The following is a 7,279-nucleotide window of genomic DNA, read 5'->3' on the forward strand; positions in this document are numbered from 1 at the left end:
ATATGTAGGATGATATAAAAATGTTGACAAGACACAGATCTTGTCAAGACTTATCTAATGAGGGAAACAAATGGGTTCACAGGCTGTTTCAGAAGCTTTATGCTGCAATAGGTACAAGCAGGGGGTGCTATGAAAGCACATAGGAGGGACACTCACAGTCTTGAGGGGTGGCGAGAGTACCCAGGGGAAAAGATGCTGGATTTGATAACTGAAGGAGGACTTGTGGCAAAGGGAGGAGAAAGCACTCCCATGAAAAGACCCAGAATCCATATCAGGATGGTTCATAGACCTGTGAATGGTGGGACCATGCAGTAGGGAAGATGAATCTCTAAGTTAAGCAGAGGCCAAGCAATGGAGAAGCTACACTGGGATGCTAAAAATTTAGATTTTATTCTGAGGGCAATGGAAACCCAGTTAAGGGTTCTCAGCAAAAAAAAAAAAAAAAGAGAGAAAGCAAAATGATCAAATCTGTACTTTAGGAAAACCCCTGTAGCTACAATGTGCCAAAAGAGTTGAAGGAAAGGTTGCTAGCTGGCAGGAGTTGGATCATTAGTCACCCAGGTGATGGATGTTGGTGTTCCAGCCTCAAGCAATTTTGATGGGATTAGAGAGAACTTGAAATGAACGTAAGCACCGAAGGAATGGAATCAACAGAACTTCAGGACTGACTAGATGTGGCAAATGAGTGAGTCCAAGATTTCTGGCAGAGAGTTCTGTTGGTTACCACCTGTGTAACCATACATACAGGATTTAGATGGCGTATGAACACATACATACAAGCACTCCTCATGCTCTATTTCTAATTTCCTTCGACTTCTAAAAAAGTATTTTTTAAAATGTCCCAAGTCATAAAAAATGTGTGTGTGCCTTTTAGAATTCCAAAATTAAGGTCTCTACCCAAGGATTAATTTAATATGCAGTGTACCTGCCTTCCTTCTTCAAGATTATATAAATTCCTATCAGAGTCATGGGCCTCCTGAATGAGTTCTGACCCTCAGGAAACCTTCCATAGGAATAGGTTCAATTTGATACTTTTTCATGATCCAGCATATTAGTTACAGAGCTGAGATTTGGCTTTTGTCTCGTGCTTGCCTCCTGTGCCTTTTAGTGACTTCCAATACTTCACCTTCATCTTTATGAGGCTGGAATGAATTGCAGGATCACTGGTCCATATTATCTGAAAATGCAGGTCAAACATAAAGAGAAGTCCTCTGAAGCTGACTTCAGAAAATATTAGCTTTCCCTTTACTATCAACATTTAATATTGCTTTCAGCAAAGGATTCTGCTTGCTTCTCTATTATTTTGGTACCCCACTATTTTTGAAAATAATAGTCAGATGTTCCAAATACTGTATGGCCACAGGGGGAATTTAGCTAGCGTTCAGACTTTCACACATGAGCACCGAAGGAAGCATGTGGGGATTCAGCAGAGTGAAGGCCAGTCCTTTCTGTGCTTGGGGCATAAATCAAGATTAGGTAAAGTATGTTTCCACTCATCCCAGGAATAGTACTGCCATGCCCTATAAGTTTCAGAATAGAGTCCTAAATTATTACTGATGAAATAGTTATAAAGAGGAACTGCCTAGTGGGATCTATATTTTTGTTCTTGTCTCTCCATGTTCTGCATGACTTGCTTTACAAGAGCTCTCAAGCTCAAGCACGAAAGCCAAATCTGATGAGGAAACAGCTTCTTCTGATTCCCCACAACACCGTTTCCCCTGATTTCTCTGATAAGCATTTGATTTCCACATAGAGCTTTTTCAAGACATTATATTTACAGAACACTGAATCTCACATTGTGTTTTTAATATGATCGTTTAGTGGAAATCAATGTTCCAGTCATTGTTTTTCTAGCAATATTCTAGTTTCAGCCATGCTGATTGGTATTAGGGCCACTTAATCAGTAGTGTTTCTAATTGCAGCAGAGAGAATGCTCTTCCACAGGTCAGAGTGATTCATGATCTAGCATTGCAGTATCTCCTTTACAGTCCATAATGAAAGGGCTTTCTGCCTTAGCTGGACTGTGCCATGTTTTAAGGCATATGGTAAAGATATTTATTTGACAAATGATTTTGCCACACTATATGCCTACATAACTAAACCATGTCTAAATATATTCAGTCTTCTGTTAGAAAATCTCTTTATCTTAAGTAGGATGGGCAGAATCTGCCAAACTATGATATTTAAAAGCTGAGTATAGCTTAGTAGTGCAAGGAAAAATACTATAAAATTAACCTTAGTTTTTAAGAATTTGTGCTAATTTTTAGAATTATTCTTCTCTTAAATATTTTATTGTACAGTTTTGTTGCTGCTGTTGTGGCTAGATATATTTAAGATATCTTATTTTAGAGAATATAAATTGTAGGAGAAAAGTTGAAGTACAGTCTATACAATATTGAATACAAAATGGTTAACTAGGCATACCATGAATACCTTAAGTCACAAGAATACATTGAACTGCTGCAGCCAAGAGAGAGAATTAAATGGATTAATTTGGAAATGTTATAAATTCTAAACTCTGGTAGAGGATGAGATACTAAAAGGGTAACAAATTTTTTAATGAAATTCTCAATTAGGAAGTTACTTACTCCCTCTAAAAGATATTCTAAGCACTCTTTCTTTTGTTGTACTCTAGCAGAGAACAAAGGAACTGAATAAATACACAATCAGACCGGTAGATTACTTTAAAAAACAGAGCTGAAGCTTCAATAAATAAATAAACAAATGAATGAATAAGGTAAACAAATAAACCCCAAACAAAATAAAATGGTAAAACAGCAGACACTTTGTAGAATGCAATCCTCCTTCTTAATACAATTGATAAATACCTTACTACATGGAAACATTAACATATGTAAAAGTAAACAGCAGATTGTAATAATGGCTGTAATATAAGTAGTTTAAAGAAATAAGCATAGGCTAATTTTATATAAGAACCACTAAAAAGAATCAGTACAACATGAACAATTTAAGAATAGTTTAAAATATCAATAACTGTAGAAATAAAAATTATCATTTATTATTTCTATTTTCCACATACTCTGCTAAACAATTTATATTCACTGCATTATTTGATACTCACAATAAATCTATTGCAGTGGGTACTTATTTTAATGCCTGTTTTATAAATGAAGAAATTGTTGCTTAGAGTGGCCAAGAAATTTGCCCAAGGGTAAATGCTGGTAAAAACAAGATTCTGACCCAGTCAGAATTACTCCTTTATCATATTCTCTTCCCTGACACTCTAGGAGAAGTAGTGTCAACAAATTATTCTCCTGATGGCTTTCACCAGCTCCTTAATAAGGATGAATTAAATAAATGAATTAATAGGAATGAATGACTCTAATTTACATTCGAATCTCAGCAAATACCATTTGTAATTTTTGTATAACCTTATGTTCAACTTTCTAAAAAATGTATGTACTTCTAATTATGCAGCGAGGGTTTAGTCATTCTCAAAAATTCTTTTAAAACTTTCTTAGAGTTTCAAATTAAAATCTTAATTTCCAGTACTTCTGTGGAACCAAACCAGATAAGCATCATAATTTACAGAATATTTTTACATGGAGTAATCCAGTCTGGAAGTGCTCCATGTTACAGTAGTACTGACCACAGCTACAACTGATGTCATTTTCACTGGTGGCCAACATGCCTGAGATTTATTTCCAAGGCAATTTTTACAAATAATTTATATATCTTCTTTCCAGGTATTTGTACTTTCCTTGTGTCTTTTGACAATTTTCCTCACCTACGTTTTTATACAAAAGATGTACACATATGCATAAATGCATGGATTCACACTTACATGCTTCACATATATGTAAACAAACACACAGAGCTACAGATTTTTTTTTTTAATTTCAAGGCTATTGTAATTGAGAGGCTACTTTGATAGCTTAGTAGTCACATTCATGCGGTGTCAGCAACTGCCCAGCTTATGATGATATAAGGGCACTAATGATATTATGTTCACTGAGCTGCCATAATACGTTTCCAGAGAAAGATAACTTAATTGGCAGCCTATTATCTGAGTAGGTATATGGGTGCTCTGGTGTTTGGAATGTGCTCATTGAAGCCAAGGTAATTGAGGCATCAGGTGATTTGAGTAATGGTGATTAGAATCATCTGTGTGCAATGTGCAGTGAGTAAGAACATGTGTAGGAAAGAATCCTTTTTATGGGACATTTAATTGTTGAGACCCCTGAATAACCTTGCTATTCTTTTACTCTCCTCACTTCTAAATCTACTATTAATTCAAGCTGGAAATAATTTACACAAATATTCCTGGGATTTATTTTTGTAACAATTATGAGATCTTAGGGTAAAAACCCAAACTTATTTCTAAGGTAAATGTTACTTGGTACATATGCTCGTAAGTGTATATTCATTCAACAATCTGCACCACAGCTAAAGGAATCACAAATGGTTTTTGATAGGTTTCAAAATATATCGTGATGACAGTATCTGAAGAAACTTGAACAGATTTCTAGATTTTGTTAATGTTGGAGAAAAATATGTCAGTGTGAAAGTCTGTATAAGTATGTGGAAAATTCATGATAAACTGAATGGATAAATAATAACTTCCTCCTTATTAATACCAACAATACTGACTATAAATATTAAAGAGCACATAAATTTATTCTAAATTAGACTGTATAAATTCTAAGTTTTGTTCTAAATCCCATTAGGTCTGAGACGCCTATTGTTGGGGGAAAAAAACATAATAAACAAGGATAGCATTAAACCTTAGCATTCACTACATAAACTACTAGTAAAAAATATTTTAAACAGAAAAAGACAGAGATCAAAAGTCTACTTGACATGTTTTATCCTACGACAGTTGCTTACAGATATTTGTTGAATTTTTGGTAATCTGATTATAGGGTTATAGTAATTTTGCTTAAAATCATTTTCCAACAGCAACTTAACTTTCACCACGAAATAGCAGTGAATTTTAAACACTGTGACAAGTCACAAAAAAACTTTAAAATATGTTACTGGAAATATTGGCTGGTAAATGTTAGTAAACGAGAGTCAGTATGATCATGATTATGTTATCTTTGAGTGCTTGTGTAATAAGGCATTCCCAAGAATGCTGGGAAACTTAGTGAAAATTAGCATTAGATATGAATGTAACATTAATGAAGGCTTTGAAATAGCATTACCACTATGTGGAAGCATCAGAACCAACCCTATGAAAGATCAGTTGATCCTGGAAACACCGTCTCTTTCCGGGTTATTGGTGGCAAAGTTGCATGAGCCTTCTAAAGCAAGTTTTACTAATCATTTGTATATTTTCTTTGTTCTTTTCTTGTGTTTTTATTTGTGCTTTTCTTATGTATTATGATAATTTCCCACCTATATTCTTATACCAAAGACTTTTTTGCACATGTATGCATAAATGCATACACTCACATGCTTCACATGTATGTGAACAAGCACACAGAGCTACAATTTTTGGTTTTGTTTTTTGCAATTTCAAGGCTATTGCAGTTGAACAGTTACTACAATAGGCAGAATAAACCTGGGTCATAGCCCTTCCTATGGCCTTTCTATATCATTTTTCTCCTTTAAAAAAATTGTGTGAGTAATCTTTAATCCTTTAACAAAATAGGCTTGGTCAAAAGGTAGCATTATCTACTTACCAATGAGACTTAAACTTAGAGATAACCTTTTTCATTTAAGTCAAGTCTCTAGTTTTCCAATGTCAGGGTTTATCATAACCACTTTATATTTAACAAAAAACTTTCATGCTGCTAGAATCTAATTAAGTAGCGACATTATGAGTGAACTCTGAAGAACAGATGTTTGGAAAAGTAGAGCAAGAGGTCATGTCTGCTGAGCACATCACAGTACAATAAAACTCCTAATGTGTCTTAATAACTTACATCAGAACAACCTGCCTAATAGGTTAGTTAACACTGCCAATTATGAAAGAAAACAAAATTGTTACCTAAAATGACTTCTTTCAACTAATATTTTCTATAGCAGGTCTGATTAAAGAAAGGGGTTGGAAGGTAGAAGCAGCCACAAATTTCACAGAAATATCTTCCTTGTCGATCAATCATATACCTCACTGAAGAAAGGAATCATTAACCAGCTACAAAGTTTTCATTAAATTTTAATGAAGAAGTGTAGTTGATATAATTTATCAATCTCACAGTTAGCATAGGGTCCTTTTTAATTTTCTCAATGTTCACATTTATTTTTAATCATATTTCCTGAAAAATCAACTCACATTCCTGATTCCCCTGTTTCTGTCAACACTATTCTCATTATTCTAGTCACCTTGGAAGAAAAATCTAGATATAATATCCAGATCCTTTTAAGCATCAAGTCATGTCATTTCCCTTGGGATATTTCTCAGATCCAACATCTTCCTTTGAATTTCTTTTGCAGTCAACATTAGCACGGTTTGAACGAGGAGTTTATTATTATTATTATTATACTTTAAGTTCTGGGTTACATGTGCTGAGTGAGCAGTTTTGTTATATACGTATACATGTGCCATGGTGGTTTGCTGCACCCATCAACCCATCACCTACATTAAATATTTCTCCTAATGTTATCCCTCCCCTAGCCCCCCACCCGCCAAAGGCCCTGGTATGATGTTCCCCTTTCTGCGACCATGTGTTCTCATAGTTCAACTCCCACTTATGAGTGAGAACATCCGGTGTTTGGTTTTCTGATCTTGTGATAGTTTGCTGAGAACGATGTGAATCAGAAATTTCTGAAAGCCAGAGACTAGACACATAGGGATGAATAAGACAAAAGATGTGGGAAAAAAAAAAAAAATCTGTTAATTGTGCCACTGCACTCCAGACTGGCGACAAAGGGAGACTCTGTCTCAAAAAAAAAAAAAAAAAGTCTGTTGTATTTTGACTACTCAATATCCATTTGTCTTCCACAATAGACATAGCCTTGTGGAACTCTGAGAGCATTGTGAAAATTTACTGGATTTGATCTTGTTAAAGAAGCCAGAAGAGGCTTCCCTAAGCAATTGAATCTGAAATTGAATTGTAACATATGAGTAGGAATAAACTAAGCAATGAAGGGAAGGAAGGGTAATCCAGGCTGCAGGAATATTATGTAAAAAGACGCTACGATGTTGAAAAAAGAAATGAGAAGAAGACCTGTGCTGTTCCAGCAGAAAGCAACAGGGAGCATCGTCACATGAATGAGCTTGGAGGGACAAGACCATGCAGTCTTGAGAGCCGTGTTAAAAAATTTCATTTTTATCCAAGATCACTGGACCTTTCATGAGATCTCAAATGCAACA

This window comes from Mandrillus leucophaeus, unplaced genomic scaffold, assembly GCF_000951045.1.
Source record: "Mandrillus leucophaeus isolate KB7577 unplaced genomic scaffold, Mleu.le_1.0 Scaffold579, whole genome shotgun sequence".
NCBI lineage: Eukaryota > Metazoa > Chordata > Mammalia > Primates > Cercopithecidae > Mandrillus > Mandrillus leucophaeus.